Here is a 22,688-nt window from a genome sequence, read left to right on the forward strand (position 1 = left end):
ACAGAAAAATTAAAGTTGGAAACAAGCATGGATGGTAGGGGTGTTCAAAAGCGATTAACCGAACCGGTTAATTGCTTTTCTGAACAGAACCGATTTTTCGCTTTGGGAAAATTCCCAAACCGAACCGGTTTGAAGGGAAAACCGGTTTTTTGGTTAACCGGTTTTGAACCTTTTTTTTTTTTTTTAATAAAACTTATTTTTTTAAAATTTTTCCTAAATTAAATTGTAAATATAAACGATACTTATCTAAATAAAAATTAAACGTACTAACAATACATTAAAATTGATACAAATAAAAGTCTGAAATGAAATTATTTTTTTATTTAATATATATATACGATATATTATTATATATAGTAATATATATATATATATATATATATAATCGGTTCAAAAAAGGGGTTTCGGTTAACCCTTATTTTTTTTTCCTGAACCGGTAACATAACTGAAAATCCAGTTTTTTGAATTTTTTGAATCGTAACCGAACAGTTTTTTTAGTTAACCGGTTTTTCAGTTCGGTTATCGGTTTGGTTTTTACATTTTTTCGAACACCTCTAATGAACGGGCCAGACGACGAGTGACCTACATGATCTGGGTGGCTGGATTTGCGGCGGGTCTCTGGCTTCCTGTGATCTAGGTTGCCCGGTACCAGCCTGGTGGCTTGGTCTCGATTGATCGACCACCAAATCTTGGCCTGGGCCACCACCAGATCTTTTACTTTTAAAATTAAAAAAAAAAACAATATTAATTTTCTTTTACTCTTGTTGATTTGTTGATCGGCGTTGGTTGACAACTTTCTACCATTTTAATATTTTTAAATTTATAAAAAAAATAATTAAGTTTTTATTTTAATTTATATTGTATGTGTGAACGGTATTTTGACTCTGCAACGCAGTTTTGAATCCTAAAAGCTACAAAAGCCTATTTTTTTTTTTATTAAAATAGATTATTATAACCCACTTCTTCTTATAATCATGTATGTAAAGTGTTCCTCAAAAATATTTAAAATGTTAGCCTTACTAATCTCCTGTACAAATATCTTGTACTAATTGACATGGCGTTAAGGTGGTAGATACCATTTCGTATGTCCCATCAGTTTTGTCATGTCATGCAGTTCTAAAAATAAAAAAAACAGTGCCCGTTTCTGGGGAAGTTCCTCTTGACCCTTCTTCTCAAAGTACTTTAGAACCCCTCCAACGAATCTCAACAGCAAATCTTTGTTCTTTTTTTTTCCTTCTTCTCTGCAATCTCATGTGCCAGATCCCACCCCTCCATCCTTTATACCACCATTTTCACCTCGTACTTCTTTGTCACAACTCACAAGAGGCGACCATGGCTGCTACCTCATCATCTTTATCACCATTCTTCAAACCAAACTCAAACCCAAAAGCAAATACCCAAAAAAGAACAACCTCGGAATCTTCAAATCCTTAAAAAAACAAAAAGAAAAGAAAACATGTTTCCAAAATTACACAATGTTTTTCATTCTTTCCCATAACTCAACCTCACAAAACAAACCCATAAAAGAAAAATTATTAAAAGCTCCGAAATCTTGAGAAACACGAAGAGAAAACAATTTGAAGATATGGAAATGTGCTGTTATACAACCTATCTTGATGAACCAGAGGTGAGAAGGGTTGGGTGAATTCAAGTTTTTTTTACGCCATCAATTGGATCTATTATACCAGTAGCCCCTTAGTCGCAAAGAAGAAGAGTTGGTTGTTGAAAAACTCTTTGGGAAGAAAAATTAGTGGGTTAGGAAAGGGGAACGAGTGGAGATTGTGAATGATTTTGATAGGAAAGAGGCGGACTATGAATGAACAAGAGAAGAGAAGTTTGTGAATGAGTAATGCTATGTGCACTAACCAATTTATACTAATTTAAGTACTAACATTGAAAATTTGAATTTTTTTTGGAGGAAATTTCAAATTTTCAATGTTAGTACTTAGATTAGTATACATTGGTTAGTGCACATAGTTTTATTCTTTGTGAATAAATTTAGCTAACTCTACCTACCAAAAAGTTTGATGGGATAGGCCAAAAAGTTTGATGGGATAGAAGAGAAGTTAAGTTTGGAGAGAGAAAGAGAAAAACCTTTTTTCTTTAAATTAAAAATAGGCACCCACGGGCATCCGCGAGTGTACCCGATCTACCCGTTTACAAAACGGGTAAAGCTACCATATATAATTTACCCGGATATGAGGTCGATCTGTGGATCCCAACCTGTTTTGTCAGGTCAGTTACACCTAAAATCCATTTGGACCAGGAACGGACCGGTAAAATAGTACCAAACCATCGGTCTGATCAGCCTGGTGGCTAAACCGGGTCACTTAAAACTTAATCAGTTAATCCTAAAAAAAAAACCCAGTCTCACATATTGCATCTTCAATCGGGCTTCTTCGCTCTCTGCATCCTTCAATCTCCAAATTGCATCTTCAATCTTCTTCTTCACTCAAAAGAAGATCGAAATCGAATCCAAAATTCCAAATCCTAAATCTCCAGCCGTACTCATGGGCGACTCCACCACCGGTATATTTATAGAGCTTTTTTTCCTCTCTCTCTCTCTCTCTCTCTCTCTCTCTCTCTCTCTCTGTCTCTTATGCATCCTAGTTGTGTGACTCTGCATATTTGTGCTTGTAAGACTTTCAATTTGTAGAGCGACTCCTAACATACATGATTACCAATTTGCAGAAGAGGAAGCGGATGACGTGGCTTTATCAGTGGTGCTGGAGAAACTGAACTTCAACTTCAACAGTTCATCGGCGAAGGTTTGGTCCTTGACTCTAATTTCTTGAGTCATTATGTGGAGTATGGGCTTGTGAATGATCTTTCAGTTTCAATTCTGGAGTTTTAAGCTGAAATTCGTTGGACGTGTTGCTCTGAGTATTTTTGTTTTGCTTGTGTTGACTCTCTGCAAGTCTTGTATTTGTCTTTTTTTACCATTTGCTTAGGTCAGCTTTTATGTTTTCTTTTGAAAATTTATATAAAAATGTATTTTGAAAATTTCCTTAAATGTGTCTTCTGAAAATTTGAAATATGGTCTATATTTGAGTTTATTATTACCTATTATTATATTTTGAAATTTTCGACTTCTGAAGTGAATTAAGGAAAAGCTTTCTTGTGAAAAAATTCAAGTCAAGTTATATTTTTTTCATAGTTAATTTGTTAGATTATGTCTGATATGGTTGCAATACTTTGTTTTTGAACATATATATTGAATTCAGATGCAGGTTCTGTTTAGTCTAGTTCACCTGCTCTGTAATACTAATACCTCCATCCATATGCTTGGGAGTGTTTACCGGAAGTCCAGAACCTTAAGCTAGAAAATGTTCATTAATTATTATGTGGCTATATTCATGAATTTTGTTATTAAATTTGTAATCAGTTGAAAATAGCATGATTATTGAATTTTTTATTTTTTAAGGTTTATGTTGTCATGATGAGGTTATCATGCTAACATCAACATGATGTCATGATGTTAGCATGATAACGTCTCACTTGACCCGAGACACGGTCGGCAGACCAAATCACTGTCCAGGTTGGGTTTCAAAACATTGATCCTAAGTTAGGATCCTAACTTTATATACTTAGAAACATCACTTTATTTATATATTAATATATGTTTCGCAAACAACACTCAATATAACAAACATTATCAGGGTAGGAAATGCTAGTTTATCTTTTTGTCCTCTAGTCTCCATTTATTTGGCAACATTATCAAAGCTTAATTCGATGCGCTTACTTCTTCAACAGTTGCACAATGAATACGCAATCCTCCCTTCCAGTTTTTACCCCAAATTTCATATAAACCAAAGAAAAGGTCCTCTTCACCTGACTCACCTTTTTTATCAGGTGGAATTGAAACAATGAACTATTTGTCTTCAGGCTTAGGAATATAAAATTGAGTATCAGGTTTAGCCTGCTCCAGTGGCTCAATCTTTTTCCATCTGGATTTTCCCCTCGCCCCAATCTTAGCCATCAGAAAAAGTGGGCGGCCATTCCACCCAAAGGCGTTGGTTGTCAAAGAAATTTTGAACTTTATTTCATATGACTTCCCCCATTTCACTTTTTTTGACCGGTTACCTGAAGCCAATATACCTTAATTAGCTCTGCAGGATCTGTTGACCTGTACAGTGAATATATGCAGGATTTTTCAGATTTATAGATATTATACACTACTGTAACAAGAAAACTCTAATAAATCATGCTTGAATTACCAAGTCATAACTACCTTTAATTTTACTTATCACTGTTAAATCAATAAAAAATTAAAAATGAACAATTCATAAGGAATATAAAAAAAATTAAATTAATAAATAAGTCACAATACCCTGACCCAATATATATTATATATATATTATATATAATATAATTATATATATATATATATATATATATAATATAAGAGAGAGAGAGAGAGAGAGAGAGAGAGAGAGAGAGGAGAGAGAGAGAGAGAGAGTTTTTCACCCTTTACTGGTTCCAGTATCTTGGGTCATTGCCCCATGTAATATTCAAGCTCCCGGGTGGCTCGTTATAACCTCTACATTTCAAAATTAGTTCTCACTTTCATCATACATATTTCCCTACATGCAACCTAAACTCCACATTAGGTATAAATTTAATAATAATTTGAAACTTTCATCTAAATATCATCGTTCTCAAATCAAATCAAATCAAATCAAGATTATTAAGCCTTAGAATACCCCAACAAAAAAAAAAAAAAAAAAAAAAAGAAAACCCAAAAAAGAAAAGGAAAAAGAATCATAATCTAAGTTAAAACAAAAACATGTATAAAGTAAAATAAAATAAAATACTTTCATGTAAGCATATTTAAAAATAATCTAAAATAATTTGATTTTTCATTTTGATGCCTTTAAAATGAATTCTTTATTATTTTTTGAGAATAAAACTCTATGGTGAAGGAAAAAAGTGTTGTGTATAGTTTTTTTGAAAAATATTAATATAAAATTTTATTAATATTATTTAAAGGTTTAAAAATCTAATTAATATTACTTAAAAAATAATTCAATTTATTTTTTCTAATTTGGATAAAAATAATCTTCAGAATAGAGAACTTTTTGGTAAGTGACTAACCCTGACACTAACTACATTTCATTTTTCGTTAGTGAATAGGATTAAAAAAAAAATTCAAGAATGAATTAATTTGTTTTTAAGTAAATAATAGTATAAGATAATTTAATGGTTGAACGGTAATAGTATAAAATAATTTACAAATAATAATAATAAAAAAACAACCATCATTTGTTGATTTTAATTTATTAGTTCTCTATATGTCAGACAGAGCAAGTGTAACGCTATTTTTTTTTTTTTTTAATCCTATTAGCTATTGCTAACAATCTTAATAGTCTCGCATCACTAAGAAATAACTTGCTATATGGTTTAAGAACTGTTTAGGCACCCTCCTCTTGCAAACCGATTTGTAAGGTAGGTTCTACCCATTTGTGGTTGTTAAAATTGGTATCAAAGCAAGACCACCCTTTGAGTAAATCTCGTACGATTGTCAATTATACCCACCTACAGTAGCTAGGCATACAGCCCAACCACCTCGGTATATTGAGCCGACATCAAGCCCCTGCCAACTCGGCAGACTATCATGGGATTAGCACTTATCTGCAGCGGCCAGGCATTAAGCCCTACTAACTCAGTATATTGAGCCAACATTGGGCTCGTGCCAACTCTATAAATCCTTTGATTTTCAACATCCCCAGCCAAAAATAAACCCAAACAACCAACATTAACCACTCATCAGCGTGAAACACCCTAATTAATATATTTCCTACACATATTTGTGCGGGTTTTGGATAAGAAGTTAAAGAACTATGTATTAAGAGGTCTTTTCGTTCTTCGAAATTAGGAAATGGAACTAGGCTACTTTGTGAAATACTTTCCACTGTGGGGCTAGTTTTTATTTTACACCCTAAAACATGACTAAATTAAAAAGATAATATACTTCAAAAATAATTTTTGATACAATTCTGGAAAAAAAATATCTGAGACCCAATTGGTGCAGTATTTTTTTTTTAATCAAATAAAAAAGAGCCCTCGGACCCAGTCACCCGGATCCAAGAATTCTAAGACTCAACATGTATATCATAAATATTACAATAGTTATTTTTTTTTTTAATCCAAATATAATTATGCTCATATCAAACCAAGATTCAGTATCCCCTACAATGTCCACAAAAGTAGAGATAATAAAAATAATCTTAGTTAAATTATGCACCAAACATAATTAAGAGGGAGAGGAGAGAGAGAGTAAGTCTGGTTTTTCTTCATGCCAAATTGGGAGGAGAGACCCATTATCCTTCTGTCGTTCGCCCATTTTCAAAATGATCATCTTCTTTCAATTATCGAGACTTGATTTATACTAACTTTTCATGAACTACATCACTTAAGGTCCCTACGTTTTAAAAAATTTAACATTTACGCCCCTTGTTAAGAACTAGTATTCATCACATATTGTCATATTCCTTTTCGCCATACCCCAGAGGTGTCAGCCCTTTTAGTCTTTTACAGCTGCCATTGACTTGAGGTGAATTACATTTTCACCACCAAACTATCGGAAAAAAAAGTGTTCCCCCTTAATTTCAGAAAAACCCAAAATCACCCCCTCTTGGAGAGTAAGTTGTTGAAGAATCAGAATAATTAAAGTTGGAAACAAAACATGGTTAGGGAATTTTTGAAAGGGGATGTGAATGAGACAGTGACTTTGTTCAATTGCATACCCATTAACCAAGGAATAAGTATAGAGTAACTTTATAAACAATTGGAAGGGGATCTATTCTTGCGTAATGGGTTTGCAAGGCATAAAGTCGCTCTATATATTCCTTGCGTAATGGGTATGCAATTCAACAAACACTTTTCTTTAAAAAGAATTGAATGCATGGAATCTCCGTAAGCATACAATCCCCTTACTTTAATTGTATATCGTAAAAGTTAGGGTAATTTTATTCTTTCATTGACCTTTTGATGGAGATGTTTAGTAAAAGTTGGGATAATATTATCGCTTTATCTACCTTTTGATTAGGAGTTTATCAGAACATAATTCACGGTAAAGAACAGGAATAATATTATCTACAATACTCTTATTAAAAGTAACATATTTCGTCAAATAGTTGATCACAATACAATCACTAGTCCAATGATTGAAAAGGAGAAAGATCTTAGTCACCATTAACATTAGTAAAATGTCCATTTCTACTTCAAGAGATAAAGTACATCACATTGTTGAGTTTGGGATTAGTGATTGAAACCAATTCTTCCTTTCAAGTATCATCTTATCATCAAATAACAATGGTAAAATGTTCACCCACAATCCAATCGATAAAACACATTACTGATACAAAATGTTCTTAAGAGAATACCCATAAAAAATTCAACCGCTAAAGTACATTGCAAACTATATTGAATGTTCATGAAAATATAGTACTAGATAGGGTGAATACAATGATAAATTGTCAAATATGAAAATAGTAGTGCCATCCCAGATTGACCATCTAGTTAAAACTAGTAAATTGACTGCTTATTACGTTTTTCCAATATTTGAGATTGGATTATAATATTATACACACACGCAAAATGCACAGTCACAATATTGAATCTGACCATTTTCATTGACCTTATTTTCAAAATACACTCTTTTAGACTCTTTAATAATGTCTTATATTGAAAAAAAATGACCAATTTCTTTGCTTAAAAGGTTAATAATTTCTCAAATACACAGAATCTCCACCTTCAAAATAGCCTATGGCTTGGGATATTAAATTGGGGGCACCCAGGAAAACTTACTTCCACTTTTGCTTGGAAGCAACAAAAACAAAATAACTTTCCATTTCAAGAACAAGGCCTTCCTGTCTGTAGACTGCAAGACTCAAAAGATGTTTCGATTGTTTATAACTTTCCATTTCAAGAACAAGGCATCAAAAATTGAGTCTCATGTAATTTGCTTGCTCTATGATTTTCTCCTTTGATCCTACTACAGTACTGGTCGATAACTTTATCGATCCTTGAAATCAAAGGAACAGCAATCAAATAACAATATAATGTCACATATGAAACAGCTTTCCTGCTACCGCTGAACACGTAAAGTGCCTGGCTAACATTTCTCAAATCATATTCTTTCGGGAGAATATCTACAGTAAGCTCTAGATAAAAAATGTCAGTGCACATTTATGCAAAAATCCAGTAGAAAAATTAAGAGAAAGCGTAACTCATATGGATAAATAAACCAGAAATAATTGAGAGATGACATTTTATGATAATAAATGCAAGTTTAATCGAAAAGCATGAGCATGTGGCCTACTGAAGCTACAAGAAAGATATAGCTAATAACTATACCTGACTAGTCGTTACATCCCAAACAGTTACTATCCCCTCATAATCACTGCTAGTAATGTGAGTTTTTGTATACTTGCTCCAACCAAAGCAACTAAGTTTAGCTCGAGTGGGCATTTCCATAATGGGATAATGCACATCTGTTGGTTCATTAAACACCTGTCGCAATGACAAAAGCAGGTATTGAATAATCAAGTAACAGTAATCACAAAAGCATATTGCATGAGTCAAAGTAACCTATTAACAGTGCGCCATACTGCATAGCAATCTCAAGCAGGAAGCAATAAATTTTCATCTTCAGCAGTAAGACAACAAACACTAATCCTTAGAAAATCCTACAGGCTATACATTATATAAACCAAACCGCTTACAGGCCCGGGAGTGCTGCCCCACTGAGACCCCCGCCCGCTCTCTGTTAAAAATGCAAGAGTGCAGTAAACAAGCTGCAATGCAACTCAGCTGAAGTTGAAGAATGAGTCAATTAAAGAAGGAAGCAAGTACGTTTTTAAATTAAGATTGAAGTAATTGCAGCTGTTTGAAGTTGAAGCTACTGCGCGCAGCTGCATTGTTTTGCTGCATTTAATTTACTGTATTGATACTGTAGCAGATTACTTAGATATAAGGAAAGAAGAACTAGAGATTAAACGGCCGCATTTTTCACTTTTCCGCAGATCATACGGTCCAGAAATTGTAACTTTGTGTTAGTTTGTACGTAAAAACTGAATGGCTGAGATTACTTGCTGAGGATAATGACTTGTATTGCCAAATCAGATTTATTTTGTAACCATATGGCCTGTTTGGATCCGTTGAAATTTTTTAACTAGGGTAATATTTGTTTAATTGTTTGGCATTTTGGTATAAAAACATTACCGGAAAATAAGATGAAAAACAGTGCCAAAAAGAGGGTAAATAACTGGGAATAATATTATCTGGGGGGAGGGTGGTATTAAAATATTATTTCGGTAATCCAAATTTCTATCCAATTTTACCCCAAAACAGTGGACAATGTGGACGCAAATATCCTTGGCTTTGTTAATAATTACAAAACACCCAATTTGTAAAATAATAAAAACACCCCCACCACTACAGTGCCAGATTTCAGCCATCACCATCAGAATCTGATCGGAATCTGTCATTACGACTCAGACTGATCGAATCTAGGCGGTGGTGTGTCGATCTGGCCTTTTCTGGCCAGACCTATCATGAATCTGGTCGAAAAAAGCCAGATCTGACTGTCGACGACTACAAAAGGCTAGATCTAATCATCAACGATGACCAAAGAGATGGCCAAAGATTTGGCCGTCGTTGACCGTTAATGATGGCTATTTAAATTAAGAGACCACCCGATTAAATTAAGAGTACCTAAAGTCAAATCCAACGCGAACATGAGTATTAAATTTAATAATTATCAATCATATCCAAGGCCAAAAATCCCGGGTAAGCCCGGCCAGGGTATAAAGAAAGTGAGCCTTTTCCGAGCCCAGACCCTCACTTTTTAGTTACACATGGAGCCTAACTCGGGCAATGCCGGCTCAAATTGTTATTTTATTTGAAGCATGGCAGAATGAGTCACAAATGAAATAAGGATATACCCATTTCATCCCTGTATTTGATTTAATAACACTTTAATCTAGTACAAAATTTCAGTAACATTTTTAGTCTGTGTCTGTCAGCAACAAACCTCAGGACCAAATATTAATATTAAAATTCTACAGGACTAAAAAGTCATTAGACCAAACCTGAGGGATAAATTGTTATCATCCCGAAACAAATTGTTCTTGGCTGATAAAATTATTTCACTGTTCATGAAAGCAAAGCAACTTAGAACAAGTTCATTTCAGTTAGTATCAAGGACAAGGTGCGTCACTGACGAAGGAAACCTTATTTAACTTTGGAGGAGTTGTTACTTCAAAACGTAAATATATAGAAATAAATCCGTTAAGGCACCAGAATTCACAAAATGCTTAAGAATAGCTTCACATCTATTTGTTAAAAACTAAATACCCAATTTATGGAGATCCAAGCAACAATTCCCTCAACTCTTGAGAATCCATCAAAAGGACCAATGTGGAAAGGAGTAGCAGTTGTATATATTGTTGGAGCTTTGTGTAACTTCCCAATCTCAATTGTTGGTTACTACATTTTCGGAAACAATGTCGATGACAACATCCTCATCACATTAGAGAAAACCACTTGGCTTGTTGCTGTAGGTAACATTTTGTGGTCGTCCATGTCATTGGAAGCTACAAGATTAATCTAATTCAATAGTCACTCTAGTCTTCATCATCTGTCGAGTTTTACTTTTATATCTGAATTATTTTGGAAAAGTTTTAACATTACTTCCTCTTAGTTTGGGAAATTGCAGATATTTGCAATTCCTGTGTTCGATATGCTTGAAGCTTTTCTGGTAAAGAAGTTGCATTTCACACCTTCCTTCTTTCTTCGCCTTGTTACCCGAAGTACTTATGTTGGTAAGTACATGCCCAACTATTCTTTTTTCTCTCCAGGGAATACAAACTAATAAAGTAATTTCTTTTAATCTTTGTTAATTCAGCATTTACAATGGCAGTTGGTATATGTGTTCCTTTCTTTGGTTACTTGCTTGGATTCTTTGAGGGCTTGCTTTCGCCCCAATAATATATTTTGTAAGTGACGAAATTATGCCAAATTCACTGATTCATGCTGGTTGTGATGCAAGGAGCAATTTCTCTCATTCAATCAATCCAGAATTTACTGTGATATGGAATTGAATCATTCATTTAATGTAATCCCTTGTTTTGCCATTTTACAATTACAAAAAGTTATAAATTAGCACTGTACAGGTTTTATAACAAAATATAAATATACACAAAATCCTGTTTTCCTTGTTTTCTCTTTCTCTCAGGGCATAACTTTTGGCTCGTATCACATCCGGAACTGCTACTCTTTGCCTCTTCCTATCATTCCTTACATGGTATCGAGCCATAATCTTCACGCTTCCGCACAACAACGCTCTCTTTATTCCCTGCAATCAAAACAGAAAACTCGTTTTAGTGTTTGTTTTTTTTCTAAAAAAGGCCAATATTCCAAACCCAACTCAAACTCAATCAACTGCAGCAAACCAAACAATGCAATCCCACTCAACCGCCCAGACCCAAACCAAACCAGTTCACTCCCACCACTTCAATCCCAATTAGCACCAACACTAAACTAGGCCTGACCCAGCCCGTTACCCATAGGGAATGCAGTGATGACCCGAATCTTTTACCCGCACCACCCACTCCTCTTGGACTGCGGTCACACACCGGATCTAGTTCTCACCAGGTACGATCCAACCATCCCTACCCGTAGCCATTTCGTTTCATCCTAGCCACCAGCATAGTGCCCTGAACCCGGCGATTTTCTGTTTCCGCTGGTTTTTCGACGGACCAGAATTGGTCTCTCATCAAACAAACCCTTTATGGGTCAACATTATGCTCCTGGGCTCGCGATTCTGTGAGCTCTCATCGCAAAAGACAAAGAGCTTTTCCTAGACAAAATTTCCAACCACTACCATAGCCACACCTCCAACGCCATTGGAACCGCTGCAACACACTGGTCCGCTCATGGATCAGTAATTGCAATCCTCTACAGATGTCTCGGTCGGACTCCCCCCAATAGAGATGGCCCGCCAGTATATGGGCATACATCAAAGAGATGTATGGAAACTCGATCCCGCCAAAACGTACACTCTCTGACAGGATTGATCGACTCAAACAAGGAAACGCTTTGGTGACCACTTATTTCATTCGGCTCTCTGCCGTTTGGAACAAGTTGGCTCTGCTTAGGAAGCTCTTGAAGGGCCCCAGAACTCTCCCCCAGTACCAACGGATCCACATCGCGACCGCCTGTCGCTTTTTTTGCTCGGTTTAACGAAAACTTTAGCTTTTGCACCCAAGTTCTGCCACGTCTCCACCACCTTACGTTCGCCGGAGTTTTCCAACTGGCAGTGCGGATGAGAGCCAATGCCAGGGCACTCCGATCGCCATCCACTGACTCTCTGGTTTTTACAGGCTTAAGGAAAATGAAGATTTGCACGCGCGGTGGGCAACCTGCAAAAGAGAAGGGCATGAATTTATAGCAGAGATGAAAAGCCCATATTTCATCTTGCGATCGATGGCCGAAGCTAATGGCGTTTTTAAACGCATCTAACAGCTCAAATCGAGCCACGTCACAATCGTCAAATAGGTCAACCACTGTCAACTAGGCCAGTCTTGGTCAAATGGATCCAGAAACGTCCATGGATCTAACAATTCCGATCTAATCGGGGGTGTATTATTGTACTATTGCAAATGGACCAATCATGATCGGACCATTGCTAGAAATTACATGGTCGTCCTAGAAGAACAAAAATCAATTCTCTTCTTTTCAAGATGATTCAGTTTTCTTCCAACAACCGTAAGCACCCGTTCTCACTTCGGATCATATAATCAATTGCTTCAGCTTCTGAATAATGCTCCCACCACACCTACACGTCTTATGCAAGTACTTCCTACTGCTTCAATTAATTACTACTGACATGTGGATTATTGATTCAGGGCTAGTATCACATCATTTGTAATCCAAAATTTTTCAACTCTATTTGCACTACCTCATCCCCCTCTGTTCGCATGCCAAACGGAAACATAACCCGGCACTCCACATAGGCACTGTCCAATTATCCGAAAATTTATCTTAAAAATTTCCGTGTGTCCCTACTTTTCATTTTAACCTCGTATCATATCCAAACTATGTGAAGACAATACTTGCACTGTAAAATTTTGTCCTAACACATGTGAATTCAAGACCCTTCTTTGGGAAACTGATGGGCTTGGGTAAGGTTCATAGAGGGCTATACTACTGGCATCGCTAAGTCTTCTAGAATTTTCATCCTTGTTATTACAACCAATAAATTACCATTGTAATGCACAATTAAAAAACTCTTTTATTCTCCATCAAAGATTAGGTCACAGTGCTACATCCCCACCTCATGTCCCATCTATCCGTTAGCTAAACAAGCCGAATTACTTTTCCACATAGCACTTCTACTACGACACAACCTTTTCCCTACTCCATCTTGATATTGAGACCTTATCACACTCCAAATCTGATGATCCCCTTTTTTTCTCACCATTTGTGATGATTTTTCTGGGGTACATGGACTTTTCTCATCATCCAAAGCTCAAACACTTACCCACATCACACACTTTCTAGCCATGGTCAACACACAATTCATACTTTGTCCAAAGGATTAAACAGACAATGCTAGAGAATTCTTTAATCATAATTGTTCTTCCCTTTTTTTCATCACTCGGGATACTGCTGAAGCTCTTGCACCTATATTGCACAACAAAATAGGTTGTCGAATGAAAACACTGTCATCTCCTAGAAGTAGCCGTGCCCTTAAACACACCCCTACCGATCTCTTTTTGTGCGAATGTGTGATCACTGCTACCTACCTAATCAATCGCATGCCTAGTAGAGTCCTTCATGGAAAGACCCTTATGAGGCATTATCAAGAACAACCATCTCTTGATCATCTTCGAGTCTTTGGCTGTCTTGTTTGTTGTCACTCTTGGATCACATGATACGTTTGTACTTAGGCTACCCGTTGTGTTTTTATGGGATATCCTATGCTTCAGAAAGGATACAGGCTATATGTCCAGTTACAAACAAGTTTTTGATCTCCAAGATGTTGTATTTCATGAAGACATTTTTCCATTTGCCACAGAAGACACTGTTCCATCACCATCACCATCACCTCAAGTGTTCCTGACAATGATACTCTTCAAGATCCTCTGTTCACTATGGTTCCTAATCCACCAGTTCTTCAGCCTAGCACTCTTACTATTACTCTACACAACCAACACTGATAACACTATAGCAGATTCACTGGATCAACTCCTTATTCCCTCCCCCAGCTCTCCTATTCAGGCTCCTAATGTTTCTGTCTGCCGTAGCACTCGTCAGACCAAACCCACCAATCTAGGCAGCAGATATGAGTGTCCCACCAATTCAGATCTTTCAACTCCACTGTATCCCACCTCAAATTATGTGACTTATGATCATCTCTCTCCTATATATAGAGCTTGCATCGTAACATCTTCCCAGAAAGAGAACCCACTAGTTACTCAAAGGTTGTTCAACACTCTTACTGGCGTCAAAGCCATGGCTTCTGAGCTACTGTTCTCTCTCAGAATCATACTTGGGATCTCATGCCTCGCCCCTCTCATAGAAAACTATTGGCTGTAAATGGGTCTAACAAATCAAGCATCGTGCTGATGGTTCCATAGAACGGTACAAAGCTCGGTTAGTGGCCAAGGATACAGTCAGCTGGAAGGTTTTGATTATCAGACACTTTTTCACCCGTAGCCAAACATGTCACCGTTCGTACTTTTCTACAGTGGCTTATGTTCGTGACTGGCCTCTCCATCAAATAGATGTTCATAATGCCTTTCTTCATGGGGATCTTCATGAAGAATATACATGGATCTTCCCGGGATTACGCAGGACAGGGGGAAACACAGTATGCCATCTGCAGAAATCACTCTATAGGCTAAACGAGCATCCTGGCAATGGAATGAGAAATTAGTAAGCTCTCACTGGCATAGGATTGTTCAGTCAACAGACTATCATTATTTACCTGGAACAATGTAAAACTTTTATTGCTCTCATCATATATGTCGATGACATTCTTATTACAGGGAAGATGAAACAGGCATCAAATCCTTAAAGGAGCATCTTAACAGACATTTCGAATAAAGGATTTTAGGAGAGCCAAAGTATTTCCTAGGCATTGAAATTGCAAGATCCCTAGCAAGAATATCCCTTAGCCCGAAATATCTCTTGGAACTATCTCTGTATTCAGGACTAGCAGATGCAAGCCAAGTATCATTCCAGTAAACATAATACAAGCTGACTACTCAAGGATATGACAGTGGATATCATCTTCCGAAAATGATCCACCACCTACAACAGTATCAAGATTGTTAGGCGATTGATCTATCCACCATGACTCGTCCAAACTTAGTTATGCAGTCCACATCTTAGCCGGTTCATGCATGGGCCCAAACAATCTCACATGGATGTACAATAAAGTTCTAAGTACTTGAAAGGTGTCCTGATTAGGACTCTCATTCCCCTAGACAAAGAATTGTTGTCACAGCTCATTGTCTCAGACTGGGCCATGTCCAATGACAAGAAAGTCACTTACAGGTTTCTGTACAAGTTAGGGGAGCTCTTCTTTCTTGGAAGACCAAGAAACAATCAACATATCTCTATCCAGTAGAAGCCGTAATCAAGCCATGGCCAAAACAACATGTGAGATCATCTGGATTTTGGGGTTTTAGAAGATCTAAAGGTACAAGTAAAAAGCCTGTCCTGTTATACTACGAATAACAAGCGCAAATGACATCGCAGCAAATCCATATCCATGAAAGAACAAACATATAGAGATTGATGCCACTTTGTCAGAAATAATACAAGAAGGGTAATCAAGACTTTGCATATTCGTACTTTAGAACAACCAGCAGACATTTCACAAAGCCATTGTGCAGCGACAACATTCATTTACTTAGCAAGCTTGGAGTTTTTGACATTTACAACCACAAGCTTAAGGGAAAGCGACGAAATATGGAATGCACAATTCCTTGATTCATGCTGGTTGTGATCAGGAGGCAATTCTCTCATTCAATCAATCCATAATTTTGTGATTAATTGAATAATTACATTTAATTGTATTCATTGTTTTCCATTTTTACAATTACAAAAAGCGTATAAATTAGCATTGTACAGTTTTATACAAAAATGAAATATACAAATCTTTTCTCTTTTCTTTCTCTACATACTTTGGCAGTATTAACATCCTGAATTGCTACTTTTTGCCTCTTCATATCAATTCCTTACAGTAAGCATTGTCTAGACATTTGAAACTACAAAAGCTTGTAATTTTTATACTTGCCAATTAAATTTTGTTATGCTTTTATGCTCTTGCTCTCCTGTGTGATGTGGCTGCCATCCACAAACCAAAGAGATCTAGCTTACTTGAATAATATATATATATTCTTTCAGAACGCATATTTCTGGTATTCTATGATGATTCTAGCGCCCATTGGTGGGCTAATATCGATAATCGTTTCTTTGCTAAAAATTACGAATTTTTTCTCATAATTGCTTGGTGAGACAAAAAAATGAAGCTGCTACGAGTGATGAAGTTATGAGATGATGATGATGATGATAAGATGAGGATGTTCTATCACCATTGGTGGCTAAGATCGATAATCGTTTCTACCAAAATTAGGAATTTTTCTCATAAATTGCTTGGTGAGAGAGAAAAATGAAGCTGCTATTAGTGGATGAAGAATATGATGATGATGAGGTTTTTTGTTGGCTTGTGGCACATCTAAGCGGTAGTATGTAATTTGGTTGTAACTAAGAGTGCTCTGTCAATGTGTATGTGTCAACACCTTGCTTAGTATATGTAATAATATTAAGCTGTCATTCACATTTCAGACCCCATTATCATCACCTTGTATTTTTATTTATCTATCTTAGACATTATAATATCAACAATAGTTTCTGTTCCATCTCCACTTCTGTATATTTGGAGAAAAATAACATATTGACTTGCTTTAATTTTTATTTTGTCAATAATATATGAATCAATAAAACGCAAAAACTACATGTAGATCACTTGGATCCTGATTTTAGGAGATTTGGAGATACAGTCAAAAGACCTATTCAGTTGTATTGTGACAATAGGCAGCAAATGATAGTCGGCAAATCAGTTTCCATGAGAGGACAAAGCATTAGAGTTGACTATCACTTCGTCAGAGAGAAAAACAGAAGGGATTATCAAAACAATGCACATTCGAACTTTGAAACAGCCAGCCGATATTTTTACAAAATCATTGTGTAGCAGACAACATTCTTCTCTTACACAAGCTTGGCGTTTCTGCATATCAAACCACAGTTTGAGAAAGTTTGAAGATATGAATATTGTTAATTAGAAAACTAATATTTGTCATTATGGACAATATTATGTATTATTACATAGCATAATTCATGCTAATTCAACATCCTTAATTTGAGATTACAATATTAAAGCATGAGATATGTTCGCCTTTTACATATTTTATACTTGTATAAATTGATCTTTTGTACAAAAACATTATAGATAATCAAAATTCACAAGATTGATATTATGTTTCTCTTTCTCTAGGCAGTCTCTAGCAGTATATACTGCTTCTTCTGCCTCTTTGTTCTTCTCTTCTTCTTTACTACTACTTCTTCTTTAGCTTCTGACATCTTTAATATTATTTACTATTTTAACTCAAAATCCCTAGTTTCAGAAACAAGAGCTGGCTATTGCCAACCATTTCACTCGACACTTCAAACACCCACTCAACACTTCATAAACTCTTCAAATATGATTATAAATGAGAGAGACACAGATGTTGAGGAGTGATAAACTTCAACAACTGATTTTTCATAACTAATCATAATCAAATGTTCGATGAAAACTTTTGACCACAGACATAAGGATATCAAAGTTCGGAGAGAGGGTGTTGGTGAAGTAGAATCAAAATTGAGATAATAGTATTATATTTATTATTTATATTTTACTAGAGATGTAATTGTTAAAATTAATTCTTAATCTAATTTCTAAGTTTGTATTTATAATTTAATTAAAAATAGAAAATTATAGAAATTTTAATTAATATTTAATGTTTTATTATTTATTATATGAAAAAAATACAAATATAGAATACCAATGAAGATTAGAGTATGAAAAATTAAAAAAAATATTTTTTATCAGGCTGTGTCGTGCCAGCTGCCTTTTTTAAACCCCACGACATGGTCCTCATGATCGTCAACCTTGCATGCCATACTTTTTTTCCGTGCCGTAAGTTGTACCATCCTTTTTTTAAGTGGGCTGGCACAGCCAGCTCTATTAGAAGCACCACTTTATTAATATATTAATATTGTACAATATAACAAACATTCTCAGTGCAGGAAATGCAATTTATCTGTGTCTTCTAGTCTTCATTCATTGACAACTTTGCTGAGCACAACAAAGCTTAATTCGAGACACCGATACTTCTTCAACAGTTGCATAATGAATACGCAATCCTCCCTTCCACTTTGAATTCCAACATTCAATAACCAAACCAAAGGTCCTCTCACTGACTCGCCTTTTTACCAGGTGGAATTTGAACGATGAACTGTTTGTGTTCAGGGCTTAGGAATATAAAATGAGCACCAGGTGTAGCCTGCTCCAGTGGCTCCAAATGATATTTGGAATTTCCCTTTTGCCCAACTTAGCCATCAGAAAAAGTGGGATTCCCTTCCCCCAAGGAATTTTCCGTGAAAGAAATGTTAACTTTATTTCATATGACTTTCCAATTTTTACTCTTTTGCTGCCGTTTACCTGAAGCCAACTCACCTAATTAGCCTGCAGGATCTGTTGACCTGTGCAGTGAAATATATGCGGGATTTTTCAGATTCATAGATATTATACGCTACTGTAAGAAGAAAACTCTAGTAATCATGCTTGAATTACAGTCATAACTACCTTTAACTTTACTTCTCACTGTTAAATCAAAAAATTTAATAATTCATAAGGAATATCAAAAAAATTATATAATAGACTTTAATAATTAGAGAAATGGGGATTTTCTTACTTTTTATCTGCTGGTAGTTTCCAGTATTTTTCGTCATTGCCCATGTAATTCAAAGGCTCCTTGATAGGTATATATATATATATTTTGGACGATAATAGAAGAACGGGGATTTTCTCACCTTTTATCTAGTGGTTTCCACTGTCTTGGGTCATTGCCCCCCTATATATTCAAGTCTCTAGGGTAGATCTTATCAACCTGTACATTTCAAAATTAGTTCTCACTTCTCATATTATTTTCTCAACATGCAAACTGAACTCAACATTTAGGTTCATAAATTTGATAAATTTCCTAAATTTAATAATAATTTGCATACTTTCATCTAAATATCACATTCTCAAATCAAATCAAGATTCACTAGCCCTTCGTTACCTCCACCAAAAAAAATAAATAAAAAAATAATAATAATCTAAGTTAAAACATATCAAATAAAATATTTTACCAACATATTTAAAAAAAAAAAATTATGCTCAACAGATACAGAACTTTATATATATGAAAATAAATAAAAATGAAAAGATAAAAAGGGCTATGCTGGACCTTGTCTTCTTCGGCGTCTTGCCTTTGTTCTTTCTTCTTCTTCTCCTTGTCACCCTCTGGTTCTTTTCTGGCTGCTTGAGACAAATTGAAAATCAAAATTTTCTTTCAAACCTTTAAGGCTGTCCCGAAAATAATCTAAAATAATTTGATTTTTCATTTTGATGCCTTTAAAATGAATTCTTTTTTTATTTTTTGAGAATAAAAGTCTATAATGAAGAAAAAAGTGTTGCGCATGTTATTGGAAAAATATTAATATAATTTTCATTAATATTATTTATGGTTTAAAAATCTAAACTAATATTACTAAAAAATAATTCAATTTCTTTTTCTTAATTTGATAAAAGAATCTTGAAAATAGAGAACTTTTTGGTAAGTGACTAACCCTGACACCAACTGCATTTCATTTTCGTTAGTGAATAGGATTAAAAGGAAAAAAGGAGGATTATTCTCACTTTAATATGTGGTAAATTTATAATAAAATCAAAAAATGATAATTAAATTTGAAACAATACCGGAGTAGGGGTCGGCTTTTTGGATGATGTTGACCTTCTATCTTAGAGTACAAGAGAAAAAAAAATCAATAATGAATTAATTTGTTTTTAAGTAAATAATAGTATACCATAATCAATATATTTCCACACATATATTTGTGGGGTTTTGAAGAGAAGTTGGAGAATTAAGGGGCATTTTCGTTCTTCAAAATTAGGAAATTGAACTTGGTTATTTTGTGATACTTCACATTGGGGCTAGTTTTTATTTTACGCTAAAAATATTTGATAACGTAGAAGATTCGAATACGTATAAACCAAATATGGAAATTGCAATTGGATGCAGGCAACGGTCCAACTAATTCCACTCAGTCAAGAACGGAAGGACAACTCATGCAAAGATATATGCCAACAAAATCATGGGACAGCTCTGCAAAGATACATGCCATGTATAGTAGCTGTGAGTTTACAGACACGTTTGAGCAGATTCTTGTGACAGCTCATGCAATTGATTTCATTCTTATAATTTAATAATTATTTCCTTGTAAAGCAAATGCATTTATTTATTTCCTTGTTAATACACAAATGTTATATACATTGAATATAAATACAATCACTCTCCCGACAACAGTGTAGTGAGACTTCTCAACTAGGCTATTTCTCTCATTTTTTCTTCTAATATGACTAAATATATAATTACCGTAGAACTTTATAATATATATAAAAATAATAATAAAAGAAGAGAAAGTTAGTTGGACCTTTTTTTCTTTCTCTGTTCCTTCCGTTTGTCACCTTCGGCCTGATTCCCTTTCTTTTCTTCTTCATTTGGTTGTTTCTTTTTCTCCAGATATCTGTTTTGAAACTATTATTGGTTCAGTTTATAGAAACTCAAACAAAATCTTCTAAAAACTAATTTTCTAAAAACTCATATAGCTAATATACTTCAAAATAATTTTGATACAATCCTCTACTCTCAATATAAGGTAAAATTAAAAAAATAAAAATCTACAAACATATATCTATATATGAGAAAAAATATATGAGACAATTGATGCAGTAATTTTTTTAATTAAAAAGAAAGAGCCGTTGGATCCCAAATCCAAAGTTCCACCCTCCCCCCTTTACTTCTAAATGTTTTTGCTCATTTCAAAATAATCTTCTTTCAATTGTCGACACTGATTATACTAAGTCTTCTGAAAACTTCAATAGAGGTTCATGAGTTTTGAATAATTAAATTTACACTCCTTGTTATAACCATATCCATCCACATATCCCACTATACCCCAGAGTTGTCGGTGCTTTTACAGCTGTCAATTGCCATGTCCCTGCCTCAAGTCATTTTTTCCTCTGAATGAGACAAATCCATGATAGAAATAGATTTTATTCTTAAATTGAAAATTTTTTATATTTTTTGCTGTTAAATGTGAAATAAATTTTCTATTTAGGTAATTAATTCTTAAATTCAGTTATTTTATTAAAACAGGAAGAGAAAACTATAAACACTTTAAATGCTTTTAAATAGTTACATATAAAGTATTATAAAAATATTATTAACTATTTTTATCTGTCAAAATTTTATGTAAATAATAAGTAAACCAAGGATTAAATTGTCTTCTTAATTAATTTACATTAATTAGTAAATTTGACTGTCAAACGCCAACATCACGAGGAGAACATTATTTATTTTAGACATATTTTTAGGGCTGAATTCACCACAAAACACATTTTCCCCCCCTTAATTTCAGAAACATCGAAATTACCCCCACTTACTATCTTAGAGAGTAAAACTCGTGAAGAAACAGAAAAATTAAAGTTGGAAACAAGCATGATGGTAGGGTGTTCAAAAGCATTAACCGAACGCGTTTAATGCTTTTCTGAACAAACCGATTTTCGCTTGGGAAAATTCCCAAACCGAACCGTTTGAAGGGAAAACCGGTTTTTTGGTTAACCGGTTTTGAACCTTTTTTTTTTGTTTTAATAAACTTTATTTTTAAAAATTTTTCCTAAATTAAATTGTAAATATAAACGATACTATCTAAATAAAAATTAAACGTACTAACAATACATTAAAATGGATACAAATAAAGTCTGAAATGAAATTATTTTTTTTAATTATATTTATATATATTATATATATTATATATATATATATATATTATATATATATATATACTATATATATATAATCGGTTCAAAAAAGGGGTTTCGGTAACCCTTATTTTTTTTTCCTGAACCGGTAACATAACTGAAAATCCAGTTTTTTGAATTTTTTGAATCGTAACCGAACATTTTTTTTAGTTAACCGGTTTTTCAGTTCGGTTATCGGTTTGGTTTTTACATTTTTTCGAACACCTCTAATGAACGGGCCAGACGACGAGTGACCTACATGATCTGGGTGGCTGGATTTGCGGCGGGTCTCTGGCTTCCTGTGATCTAGGTTGCCCGTACCAGCCTGGTGGCTTGGTCTCGATTGATCGACCACCAAATCTTGGCCTGGGCCACCACCAGATCTTTTACTTTTAAAATTAAAAAAAAAACAATATTAATTTTCTTTACTCTTGTTGATTTGTTGATCGGCGTTGTTGACAACTTCTACCATTTTAATATTTTTAATTTATAAAAAAAATAA

The 22,688-nt window shown here is 34.6% G+C and overlaps 1 pseudogene; it reads left to right on the forward strand.

Annotated features, from left to right (window-relative positions):
- The first annotated feature begins 10,420 nt into the window (after nucleotides 1-10,420).
- LOC116120252 lies at nucleotides 10,421-11,105 on the forward strand (annotated as a pseudogene).
- Nucleotides 11,106-22,688: the final 11,583 nt, after the last annotated feature.

Source organism: Pistacia vera, unplaced genomic scaffold (assembly GCF_008641045.1).
Source record: "Pistacia vera cultivar Batoury unplaced genomic scaffold, PisVer_v2 Contig126, whole genome shotgun sequence".
Taxonomy (NCBI): domain Eukaryota; kingdom Viridiplantae; phylum Streptophyta; class Magnoliopsida; order Sapindales; family Anacardiaceae; genus Pistacia; species Pistacia vera.